The following is a 13,308-nucleotide window of genomic DNA, read 5'->3' on the forward strand; positions in this document are numbered from 1 at the left end:
TCAGCGGAGCAACCCAGAAGTGAAAGTTTTAAGAGAGGTGGAGGAGCATTTCATTGCTCTTACATATGTCAAAATGGATTCAGATGTGTTTGGAAGACCACCCTGACAAGCTTTGCAGTACTGAGGCTGACTTTTAATGTGTGTTAGTTATGAATTATGAAGTGATCCGAGTCCATATTCAGTGTGCATCTCTTAATAGCATAGAATTATTCCAAGTTGAGTTGTTCCCTAGATTAGATGCCTGGCATATTTATGATTCTCTTGCCTTTCTAGCAAAGGTGGTAACTTTCACATGTAACATTTTCAGAAGTCAGCTGCTTTTTTATATTGCCTTAAATATTTTATCTTGTCTCTCTCTCACATGTGCTGACATTGAGAATTAAAATTGTATATATCTGATGGGTTTAGTTTGGGATTCAGACTAACGCTGGGAGGAAGAAAGCTTGCACTATAGCATAATCTTTCCTGACCTCATGGGCAGCGCCTGTCTCCTGCTCACAGGTGTAGATGCATCTGGCTTTGGTGCTATGAGCCAAATAATCTGCCTACTTCTCGCTGCTGGTTTTGGTCAAGTGTGGTATTTTTCCCCCTAAGTTTGACAACCAGCCTTTCTCTTGCGGTTCCACTGCTACTTAGAAAGTCATCCTTCTTACCCCAGCCTTCATCTTCTGTACATCCTTTCTTTTCTTTTTTTGAAGAGTAGCACTACAGAAATAACGTTTTCCACAGTGGGTTACTTGATGGAATGTTATGACATGTTACAGCTACTTGAAAGCAGCTGTTGGCTTTAATTTTATGATGTCAAGTTGCTCTGTTTTAAGTAAGTGCCTGAGCACTCCAGCTCCCTTTTTTTAAAGGTCATTATATGTGATTCACCTGTAAACCTGTCATGTCGGTCTGTCCTCTGCTGTACAGAGGGGAGAACAGATGTTGCTGCCTACCAAAGGATGCTTCAGTCACTTGCTGCAGAAGATGGTCATCAGGCTGTCAAAAGCAATCTTTACAGGCAGGCTGGTCTTTCACAAGGAGATGTGTTTACAGAGCATGAAATTAACGTTTTTGAACGGAGGCAAATAATTGCTTACAACGGAGACTCTGGTAGCAGATTTGAAGCTTGAGTGATTATTAGTAAGGTCAGATGGAGCACATAGGGATGTCCACCTCCTAAGCAAAGTCATTCAGAACTTCTTAGCTGATTTGCTGAAAGGTTTTTAGAAGTTACAATGTTTGCACCTTGTTTGTCCCTCATAAGGTACTTTTAATAACCTGGAAAGAACTTTTAATAACCAGTAGTAACCTTGTATGTCTGTATCTGTGCTATGGTTCCTTCAAGAATCATTCTTGAGTGGAAGACTTATTTTTTTGACTTTCAGAAGGATGGAGAGAATTTGCATTCTTGTTGTATTAGTCTTGAATTATTATACAGTGATGCTCTAGTGCTGGCAGGGTTTGGTTTTTTTTTAAGAGGCTGCAGAAGTGTCAGTGAAATAGGCCTTTGTCATGAACTAAAAGGATCTCTGGAAGCTTTCTGTGGTCAGCAACTCAGTCTTGAAAGAGACAGTAGGTCTTGGATGGTGTTGGCTGACCTCAGCTGCTCTGGTCTGTGCTCTCAGTCATCAGGTCAGGGCTTTTTCTTGAGCAGTGATGGAAAAACCATTTCCAAAGAGTGGTTATTGGTGAAATTAATTAGATTGATTCTTCATTTATAACACAGAACAAGTTTTGAACTTTAGTCTTTTATGGTAATAACTCCAGTCCGTTATCGCTAATTGACTCTCTTCAGTCCAAGTTTGTTCAGCCTGCTTACTCCCCACTCAGCAGATATTCACATCTTTCAAAATGTTTAAAAAACACAGAGCTTGGAATAGATCAACTTTTTCAAGAAGAAATTCTATCCTATCCTATTGCGTTCAACTGTGGCACAGAATTTGGGAAGTCTGACTAATGCTACATGCAATGTCCAGTCAAATTTCAAAGTAGAGGTGGCTGCCTCAGTTGCAAATGGTGTTGAAGACGAGTGCTCTGTTTTCAGAGCATCCATGCTACTGCAGACAGAGGGAAATAAAAACATGGTTAGCATTGCAAAAGCTGGTCCGAAATACTCATTGGAAACCCTTTCCTGTCTTCTGCACGCTGCTGAACTTGGGGTGTTTTGTTTTCCAGGTGTTGTCCTCCTTGCACTAGAGTAAGCAGTGCAGACTTTCATTCTGAATTCCAGCTGATTTTAAGAGCAACAAAAACTGAACAGCAGATACACAACAAGGTTACCAAGCCCAAACATCACCTGAATACTATCTGGAATAACTGCCCTTGTGTTCTGGGAAGCCCCAAAATCCAGGATAAAGGATGTGCTTTGCTTCTTGCTCCCACTGAAGGAAAACAGAAAGACTTTACAGAAGCTTAAACAGAGGTTCCCCTTGAAAATTCCTTCAGGCTGGTAAAACAGAGCTCCGTGTTCTGTTCATGTAAGCTGTGCTGTAGTACAATTTTACCAGCGCTGTTTTTGCCTTGAAGTGTTATAGCATAAATTTTCAGAGGACACGAGAGAGGTCGTGCATACAATGAATTGCTCAGAGGCACCTTACCAAGACCTGTTAATAGCCTTCCCTCGTTAAAACAGTCCTAGCAGAATGAACTTATTTTTTGCTTGTTTAATAAGCCTTGGTAGAAAAAAAAAACACCTAGGCAAATGTGAGGTATTTATATTGGCCATTCTCTGGTGTATTTATGTATGACCATGTGTTTTATTTCTTTATTGATTTTTTTGTCAATGCTTAAACTGTATTTTTTCAATATGAAGTGAGACTCATAAAAATGCTAGGTGTAACGTGTTCAAGGCAGACTGGTTGCTTGATTCTGGTACAGCGAGCTACCAAATCTCTATTACAGAGAACGTCCTCCTATACAGCAATTTTTCTCAGTCCCATGGAGCTTCATTATAGCTAGGTCAGGCTGCAGAGAAGAGAATTTATATTTTGTTATAAGGCTAAGTCCTATGCTGTCGTAATGATGCTAAAGGACAATAAATGCTCCAAATAATTCAGTTTCTTTGGAATATAGTTCTGCTGTGCTGTAGATTTAGGAAAATTGAAAGTATTGTGTTGTGTTTTTCTGATTCCTGCTGGATGCTCTTGAGGATATTCTGTAGCTCTTACTTACTTTAAGCTTCCAGAGACTGGTTAGTGAAGACATCCAGAGCTGGATGTTTTCAGTTTAAACTCAAGGGAGGGATGTCCCTTAAGCCCCCTGTGGAAAAATGAGACTCCTCAAAGTCTAATTAGCTTTTGGCCTGAGATGGCACATACTAATTTCTCCTGTAGTAGAAAAGCCACTGCTGTAATTCTGACTGTGCTGTGCTTTTAATCTCACATTTCCCCATTTCTTTGCCAGTGTCTGAAAAGAGGACTGTCTTTAATATCCTTCTTTTCTAATTAGTCTTTTCTGACCTGCTCAGTGCTCGTAATTTCATGTACTTCTGTGTATAATGTGTCAGTAAATATCTCAGGAAGAGCCCTGCTTCTCTTCCAAAGAGTGGAACAGATTCATACAGTCACTGGTCTGTCATCACCCAGAAATGATAAAACAGCTGCTGAAATGCTGCAGAAGAAGTGAGTCACATCTTACATTTATGCAGTTAAAGCCTTTTTAGTCATCCTCTGAGTGGTATCCCAAATTTTTTGATGCGTTCTTCTGTTTAGCCAGGACCTCTTCTGGGTTTTAATTCTGTTTTCCACTTAGCTGGCAACGTCAGATTTAACGAGCGTGCTTGTTATTCCTATATTGCAATCAATAGGTAATCTTATGGAGTCTAGAAAGATTCTGGCAAGGCTAATTTCATACGTGACTGGGATGTTTTCATCAAAACATGTAGATTTTGATTAGATTTGAGTAAATTCCAATTTGGATATTAGCAGTAACAAGACTTGCCTACTCATGTTTGCATCACTCACGGAAGTGATGCATCTCCTCCCTCCTGTCTGCACAGTTGTCACTCAGAAGCTGCGTGTTTCAAATTCATTTCCTACTGTACCCTAACCAGGCATACTGTGCCCTCCTTGCTACCTCTCTTAACATCTTGAGCAATCGGGTAATTTCTTGCTGTATTCCAGCTTGCAGCCGTGTGTGTCAAGTGATGATCACTACTAGAGGGCATCTCTAAGAGGGACCAACATACCCACCCAGGATTTATGTAGGTTTTAGATTCATCACTTCAGTATAGGTTACTTGATCCTTTCTTGGCCTTGGGTCAGCCTCTTCTCAGTCCAGGGTCAAGGTATGGAGGATAAAAGCCTTGGGACAGTGTCAAGATGTGTGATGGTCACAACTTCACAACGTGTTCAAGGAGTAAAAGCAATCCACTGGGGCAGCTTGCTAGGAGAGGAGTAGTACAAGAATGCTGTAACTGTACAACAGTTGATCAGCCACCCCACATTGTGATAGGCAGCCGTACTCCTTGCCATTGAGGGCAGTTGTTCTATTTGTTGCCTTCTCCTCAAGAACTTGGAGGTGCAAACAAAACACAAGTATGTCAAATGAACTGACAGCACGAATAGGGAAACTGGAGGCAGGGTGGCTCAAACGTTTCTGAGTAACAGAGGTGATCTCAGGAAGTCTGATTGTGAGAGGAGCATGATTAATTTTGGCATCGATCTGTGCGTTTTCTATTGCTAGGTGCAATGTTCTCCTTGTTTGAACAGCAGTTAAATAACTCCTCAGGAAGAAGAGGTGTGTAAAATGTTGCCTTTTAGTGCTGATATTTTCAGTTTAGCATAACACTGTCAAGAAGCATCAATTCTGCCAGGAAGTTGATAGAGAATTTACTTCAAAGCTCCTAAAATATCTGAAAGGAAAACAGTGATTTTTCCATTGCTGAAAAACAGTAAAATGGGGTTTTGCTCCATTGCTTCTAATTAAAAAGCCAGATTGAGTCTGATGTTAGCAGTATGAACTAGGATGCGAAACAACAGTTGTTCATCACCTGAGGTAACAGTGATAAATATGTTCAAATACAAGTAATGTTTTTTCTATACTACAACCCTCACAGTGAGGGTTACAGGAACTGAAGGTACTGAGAGATGAGCATGGATAATAAGACAGAATAATGTGTGTACTTCTCTTTGCTTTATTGGAGTTAGTTGGAATTATTTTAAGTGATGTATTAGTATTAAGTTAGCAATTTATTCATCTCAATGATGGATAAAAACTTCAGAAGAAAAGCTAAAATATAGACTTCTTTTTTTTCTGTTACCTTCCAAGGGCATCAAACTTCCATAGTATGCCCTTGAGTTTTGCTTCAGTGAGTTTGAGCATAAACCCAACTTCCACAAGGTAACCATCTGATCTTAGCTGTTCTGAAGCCTGCAGGTCTCTGGTGCTTTTGGATACCTTGTAATGCTCTGCCTTTTCTTCCAGGCAAAATCCACGTTGCTTCTTTTTGTTGGTTTCAGCTACCACTCAGTAAGTTTTCAAACTGCCAAATCCTGCCTTGTGTAAATATTTATAATGCTTTGTCCTGTCTCGTTGGTGGCTCTTGATGACAAAATCCAAGGTGCAATTGTAGCATCGTTTATGCTTTAGAAAGCATCAAAGAGAAAGATTTGTGCACCATGGCTTCACCTTATTTTATCTGCCTCATAAACATGCTTAGAGCTCTTCTTTGGACATGCAGTGCATAGATTCTGTCCTGTCCTCACTTCATGACTTGCTGAAGGTTTAGCAGCCATCTCCCTTCTTTCAGCTGTTATATCAAAGTTTTCCAAGGTCCACCCAGGGACATTTCAATTACGAATTTACCCAATTTGTAAATTGCAGCAGCTCTTTCATCTTCTGCTGTTGCAAATGCTGTAATTTTTGTAAACTGAGCAAAGTGCAATTTGTGGTCATGCTTTTACCAGGCCTAACTACTTGCAGCATGCGACTTACTTGTAGTTTTACATTTGCTGTCCAAAGACTGTGAGTTTCACTTGTGTAGTATTTGTTGAAGATGGCAAACTGTGATCGTTGTGGCATATTTAATGAGATCTGAATTTCTGCTGGTGTAATGCATGGTGTGAATCTCTGCTAATATTCACAATATTCAGAAGTTGTGTTCATCTGAACAATCTTTGAATGGCCTCATGTTCCTGTAATCTGACCAGGAGTTTATGGTCTGGGTACAGGGGATACATAGAAATGATGGAATTAGCAGCTCTTATATCCTGCATTTTTATTAAATCTTAATGCAGATTAGTCATATGCAGCACAAGCCGTAAGTCTGTGATAAGTCAGATTTCAGCAGCAGTGCTGCAAAGTATGTCCATACAGGAAATTGCTGCAGCTTGAGTGCCTTCTGCGATTAAATGGAGCGTGGATGTATGCAGACATCTGGAGGATTCTGCTTCAGCTGTCCATCGATCTCCAGACCAGCTTGTTCATTCTTCTTCCTGTGAATATAAGGTTTATTGCATTTAAAACAGCTTTTGATAGAGCTGAATACTGTGGAAAACAACATGCATCTCTTCAGACTTTCTCCTTGTAGCTTCTTCCAGGAGTTGCAATCCAAAGGGCTCTTGGGGACGCACTGACGTACAGCATATGTGTTGGCTGCTTGGGAGAGCTCAGCTGGTGTGGAGTCCCCATGAAGCACATGAAACAGAAATCAAAAGAGAGGGGTTGGGAAGTCTTTAATCTCATTCTGACTGGCGGTTCAGAGATGATTTATCCATTTCCATACCTCACAAACTCACTGTCAGAGCAGCTCATCGTAGCGGTACCTCAGGCAATGTGACTAACAGTTGTTTCCTATCTCAATGGGAGGATTGCCCAGGGAGTAAAGTTCCAAAAACAAGAGTTTACAATGTGTTGCTGTATGTTAAAGCAAGGTCAAAGAGCTGTGCCTGTCGCTTGAGGGAGAAAATGAGGTTCTGATGCAGCTCAGTGCTTGTGAGAGCTTATCCTTCAACTCGGAGCAGATTCCTGAGGCATGCTGCTACGTGGGAAACAGAGCTCTTCTGCAGATACCAAGGGCTTTAAACACTGTGGTGAACGGAAAGGATGAGAAAGAGGTTGTGGGCTAATTAAAGCAATGAGGACTGATTTAAAATAATTCTGTTTTTGGCAGCTGAAAGAACGGCCCGAGACTGAAAGTGTACTGCACTCAGTAGGTGTGCTGGAACCTGGGGAGGAATTCACTGTTTGCACTGACATTGGGAAGGCTCTGTATTTTTGTGTGCTTGGACGGAGTTAGTCAGAGAGCAGGTTTAGAACAGCAAGCACTGCAAAACCATCACATTACTTCTGAAGTGAAGAACAAGGTGTGAAGTGTTTGGCAGAGATAGGTGGCTGAGCTGGATGTCTTTAGCTGATGTCTTCAGACTTTAATCTTTTGATGAACCAGGAAGATTCTGCAGATTAAAAACTGGTTTGTGCTAATGGGTTCTCAGCAACTGAGGTCAAATAAACCTTAAATGAAGAAATGTAAAAGGGGGAGGGGTCATTCAGATCAACAAAGTACTGTCCTAGCATTCCATACAAAAGCTTTTTGTGTTAATAAGCAATGAGTCAGCCAGAATAGGGTAATGCTGAAGCAGTAGGTCATCTTGCCCACCAAAGGCACTGCACACCTGGCCTTCTGGGAGGGAAGCATTGCTCCAACAACTCTGCAAACAGCTGTCAAGCATCCCTGGGTGTTCTGCAGAGAAGGCTCTGCTCCGTGTCTGTGTACCCCACTTCATTCTGCTGGTTCTGCTCCAGCTTTGGTCCCAGTCCCTGATACAAGATAAGGACTGAGCCAAGGGCATGTGCTGCATTCTTCCTTCCTGCAGGAGCTGAGCAAGTTATCTCCATACCCTGAGGTGTGACTGCCTCAAAGAACAGCCCAAGGCTGAACATACAGATTTCCATTTTCCTGGTGTTCCTGGTGGGAGAGAAGAGCATGATGGCCAAACTGCAGGATCTTGGCATTATATGCAGGGAACCTCTAGGTCTGATTCAGATCTGCTGCTTGGTTCTGAGTCACAACACAGCTGTGGAGATGTACTTCTTTTTGTCTTTTAAAGCATTTAATCTTTCCCCATGATGTGCTGCCATTTAGTTCTGCGTTGCCTTTTAACGGTTCCTGAAACGTTGAGCGTATGGATTATATTAATGTAGCTCTTAAATTTTTGATGAACTGAAATAGCTTCAGAAATTAACCTTTTGAAAACACTCGGGTAGAATGCAGGACAGGCTTTTAGTAGCCTCCTTTTTCTAGCTGTATGCCATCTCCTATTCCAGTAAATGAAAAGTTGTGACTAATCAAGGTCGTGCTCAACTTCCTGACCTAGAAGGTGTATCTCCGGCTGATGGTGGAGATATTTTTCTTTTTTATGGGATCTGAAAATCTCAGTTATTTTCATGCTAATACAGAGGATGGAGACTGCACAGTGCTGAGGCCAGGTGTTGCTTACTCTAGCTTTGCTGAAGCACAGTCATGGCAGGCTGCATGCAAGGTGCATGCTCTTCTCTTGCCCTTGGGAGGATGGGGACAATCAGCCTGCTTTGCCCATATTAATTGCAACTTGCTTCTTCTGTAGCTTTTGCCAGCAGACATTGCTAACAGTCATATATTGGCACTGCAAAATGCTCAGTGCTGCAAAGGAAAAGAATTTTTTGGCTGCTGTGAGTGGAGGAGACAGTGCCGAGGAATCTCTTAAACCTTATCCCCCTCTTCTTCCTCGTGTAGTTTAGGAACAACCTTCTGGGAAGTGAGATATTCTCTTTTCTGGCCTTTGGAAGCTAAATGTGTATCAGCAGAAGAGGTGGAAATCCTACCTTTGTTGTATGTGTATCCTGCCAAGTGCTGGATTAAAATAGCCAGCTGTTGTCAGCAGTGCTTATAGGGGTTACAGTCAAAACTGACCTCTTACAGTGAGTTTCTCTGGTCAGTATTTTCTGACCCAGCTCTCATTAGCCCACAGGCATGTCACTTACCTCTGCCTCTGGCTGCAGCTTCCTTTAATAAAGGAATGGTTTCCATTTGCCCTCCCTTTCCCTGTTGTTTTTCTGGAGTGTTTTCTCATCTTCAGCATCTTGTTGTAGGATGCGACAGCAAGATTTACTCGCTGAGGTGCTGGGATAAATGAAGAGACCTGGGGTGAAAAAAATGGCATCACCTCTAAAGTTTGTAGCTCCTTGATTTAAAAAAAAATAATAATTAAGCAACAAAATAAATGTTTGAACAGGGTCTGAATTCTGTACAGTGCTGTGATCGGCTGCATGCACTTCAGCAAATCTTTTTTCTTCTAATATATAAAGCTCTTGGCTTACATCTCCATCTACTCTTCCCTTATTCTGACTGGAGCCAGGCACACTAAATAGTGATTAAAGCAAAGATTAAAATTCCATTTTTGTTTGGCGTTTGAACACTGATCGATTCCTTTGGTGGCATGTTAAGTAACAGCATGGTAGACGACAGAAGGGGCTTATTTCCAGCAATCTGTCTAAATCCATTTCCAATGTATTGCTTAATAAGCCTTTCTCCTTTAATTCATTTTCACTTTTTGAAAAAAGGAGGAATGAAAGCAGGCAGGAGATTAGTTTAAGATATTGCTGGAGAAGTAATCACTGAGTGGTAAACAGCTTCCAGTTTTGAAGAAGTGAATGTGTTTGAGCTGAAACAGAAGTTATGGGCTTGCTGTAGGACTTAATGGATGAAATTCAATGGCCTGTGCACTTACATAGCTTTAATAGATGATTGTAATAAAGCTTTCAGGCTTTGAAATCTCCTTTTTGCTTTGCTGTTAACAACTGACCACTTCAAAAACAAACAGATTTTTGCAAAATGAGAAGCGAAAGCAGAGCAAAATGGAAAATGGCGAAGTCTATAGCCCGGCACTTCTGTTTGCTGAGCTGCTTTATAGGGGCAGAAATGCAGATGCTTAATGTCAATTTACCTTTGCCATGAATAACAGATAGCCGCAGTGTTCGAACAACGGCCATTGAATTGCATAGTAAAAACGTGAGTAAGGAGGGGATTGTGCTGGTGGGTTTTGGACAAAAGTGTTTTGCCTTCTGCTGTGCAATTTGAACTTATGGGTAATGAGGATGAAAGTGAAAATTGACACAAATGTTACAGGTAAGATGAAGCTTCCCACAAATGAGCTGCTTGTTAAATAGTGAAGGCAAAAGTCTGTCTTAGAAACCTGGCTGTGTTTTGTGCATTGCTTGGATATCTCAGTCTAGAGCTTCTGCTGAAAGGATATCATCAAGTTATTTCATTTGCATAAATGAGTCAAATCCCTGCAGCATCACTGAAGAAAGCCACTAAAAAAGGAAGCCTTCTGCTCTGTTTGTGCTGTGTCTGGGTGTCTAGAGCTCAGACATGTAAAATAAAGCTTCTAGAATAACACCAATGTCAGCAAAGTGCCCATTGTGACTGCTGGGGGGACTTGGATTTAACATGCGTGCATTCCCTGTGACAGTGGCTTGCTGCTTATGCCCTTAGAGCTGCTCTGCTAATAGCAGTGACATGGGCACAGCAGTTGCAGTCCAGGGGAAGGCAAATGTTTGTCTTTTGCTCTTTTTTCAGTAGTCTGTTTAACTTTAGTTAGTTTTGTGTCATTTTTAGCAAGAAGTGCTACGTTAACCACGCTGCTTCAGGTACACATTCCCTTCAAGGCTGCACTGATGGTAGGTGCTGGCAGGGCTATTGGAGCAAAGACATGGACGTTCATCACTTCAAGCTTCTCAGGTCTCATGCTTTAATAGTGACTTGCCAAACCAGTGTGTTAGAAGTTTGTTTACCAGTGGCACTGTTGAAAGAAATATTCTAACCCTGTTACACTTAGCCAAGTTGTGTTGCATTTAGTGCAGCACCTCTCAATTGGATTGATTCGTGCTCCTTGTCTGCCCAAGGCCAAAACAGCTCCAGAACTCAGCCGGTCTGCCTGACCATCTGCAGTATGTCTGTGCTTAAAGGTTTAAAAGGTACTCATAGAGAAGTATGCTGATACAAAGATTGGTGATGTTTACATATGGTACTCTTCTGTCGCGCTTCACTTGTACAGGGCAGAAAGGCTGTATGCACCAGAGGCAGATGAGCTGGAGACGAGGCACACTGTGTAGATCACTTCTACTTCCCTGGTGCTGACATGGAGAGCTATCAGTCCTGTAAGTGTCAGTAGGAGGATCCCAGTAATGGGCTCTGTACAGAATTTAAGGATAAATAACTCGTAATCTGCCTCTCGTGCAAAACAGAGGCCAAGCTCTCACGGAATGGCCGTGCACTGAGGATTATTTAGTGGGGATGAAAAATTAGAAACAGCTCTGGAGGACCAGACAAATGGATTGCTGAAGTGTTGCAGGACAGCTGCTTCATTGAGCTGAAAATTTGATGTGCTTCATACCAAAAATAACCAGGCTGTCTCTCCTCCTGTCGTGCTGCTCTGTCACAGTTGTCACCCAGACCTGCTTGCATTTGCTAGCATTAGCCAGCATTCATTGCTTCTGGGAACACTGGGTTGGAGCAGCTTCTTGATCTCCAAATAAGAGTCGGTGGCTTTATCTTGCATTAGGGGAGGTTCAGGTTGGATATTAGGAAAAATTTCTTCTCCAGTGGAGTGGTGATGCAGCAGCACAGGCTGTGCAGGGGGGTGATGGAGTCGCTGTCCCTGGAGCTGTTCGAGAACCGTGGAGATGTGGCACTGAGGGATACGGTTATGGGCATGGTAGGGGTGTGTTGGGGTTGGTGTTGGTGATCTCTTCTAATCTGAGTGATTCTGTGATGAGGAGAGCTTTGCTCTTCCTTCACTCATTGCTTGACACAAATAGAAGTTCCTTAATAGTTGTTGACATTGAGAAGTAGCTGAGTGACTCCTTTTTGATTGAGTGTCCCTCAGCTCTCCCGCAGGGGAAGTAAATCTGAATTGCAGACAGCAGGAAGGGGAATACTCTTGAGTTTTGGTATTAATTGATTGGTATGTGTAACCGAGTGTCTGCTTTCGTGAATCAAACTTGACTTCTGCCAGGTATGCAAAATGTCTTGCCAGATAAGTTGAGCAATTGAGTATAAATCATAATATGTTCCTACATCGAAAAAATCTAGATTTTAAGTCTTTTGCATGGAAAATAAAATACCAAGTAAGTTTTAGTAGTTCATAGGGCATCTCTCAGTCAGATCAAGCTCTGTTACTCGCAGACCTCTCATTTATTACCCTTGGTCTGATGATACCACCAGCATAGCTCATACTGTTGGTACTCTTCCTCTGCTAAGGATAACAACCCATAAAGAAGTACCCAGAACAGAGCAGACACCCATGTTCAGCCTCTGTAGTTTATGCTGACATCTTATCTTAAACCTGTCTTCACTGGCGGTTTTGTAAGTTAACACACTGGGCACTGAGCTGGAGTGGGAAAAGTGCTGGCAAGTGTAGAAAAGTGTAGGAAAGGGCTGTTCCTATGGGGATAATCCATTAAGGCTTCACAGCAAGGCTCCCAGAGCTCAGCAGTCAGACTGCAGTGAGGTGTGCTCTGTGTGTCTGAAGCCTTGCATACCTTGAAATAGCAAGGAAAATGTCCAGACACCCTATTTTCCCATCAGAAACTTAAGTTTAAGAGTAGTTTGCAAATTAACTCTTAAAGCAAATGAAATCTGTGTATTAAATGCCAAAGACATCTGATAGCCCTGCAAAGTTACTGTGCCAACTTCTGCTTGATCTGGTGGTGGTTTAGTTGGGCTGATCCATTAAGGGGAGATCTGAAGCCTCATGCTCTCTGCGCATTGCTTAGCTCTGTAGCTTATGTTTTCTGGGACATTGTAGTGTGTGGACCTTACTTTGCAGTTCCAGAGAAATTAGAAAGTTTAAAATAAATAAATAAATAAGATAAAATCCAACTACTTCCTCAGAAAAGATGCTACAAATTACTTGTATTTGTAATTAGCAGCATATTAGAATGTAATTGAAAACCCACTCTTAGAGATGTTCTCTTTTTAACCTTAAACCCTATTTAATGTGTATGTATTTCCCTTGGTTTGTGGGGGATGTCTGTCTTACGGAGAGATGGTGATTTTTCTTTCCACACACTATAGCCTGCTTGATTCTGAATTCACCCCATCTTTCATTTGCTGACTCGTTCCCAAAACACCCATTGCTTTTGAATTTCAGGAACAACATCATGAAAAGAGCAGCTCTAATTGCTTTTGGCGCAGGCTCATGCCTCATGTAAAATTTGCTTTTAAGTTGAGCAGCAAGAGTCCTAATAAATGACCTTTTAAATCTTATTTTGATTTTATTCAGGTATAGTCGTGTGCTCATTAATAATGATCCTGCAATAGGTCACCCATTAAAGCTT

General features: G+C 41.7%; 1 protein-coding gene across 3 annotated transcripts in view; it reads left to right on the plus strand.

Annotated features, from left to right (window-relative positions):
• Positions 1–13,308, plus strand: part of GALNT10 (polypeptide N-acetylgalactosaminyltransferase 10) — a 78,922-nt gene that overhangs the window by 24,239 nt on the left and 41,375 nt on the right. The window contains exon 1 of one of the 3 annotated variants that reach the window (XM_015875856.2): positions 11,061–11,127. The exons of the other annotated variants lie outside the window; for them this stretch is intronic. The gene's annotated coding sequence lies outside the window, so the exon portion shown is untranslated. Of the gene's footprint in view, positions 1–11,060; positions 11,128–13,308 lie in introns of those variants that run through there. 3 annotated transcript variants of the gene reach the window in all.

Source organism: Coturnix japonica, chromosome 13, assembly GCF_001577835.2.
Source record: "Coturnix japonica isolate 7356 chromosome 13, Coturnix japonica 2.1, whole genome shotgun sequence".
NCBI lineage: Eukaryota > Metazoa > Chordata > Aves > Galliformes > Phasianidae > Coturnix > Coturnix japonica.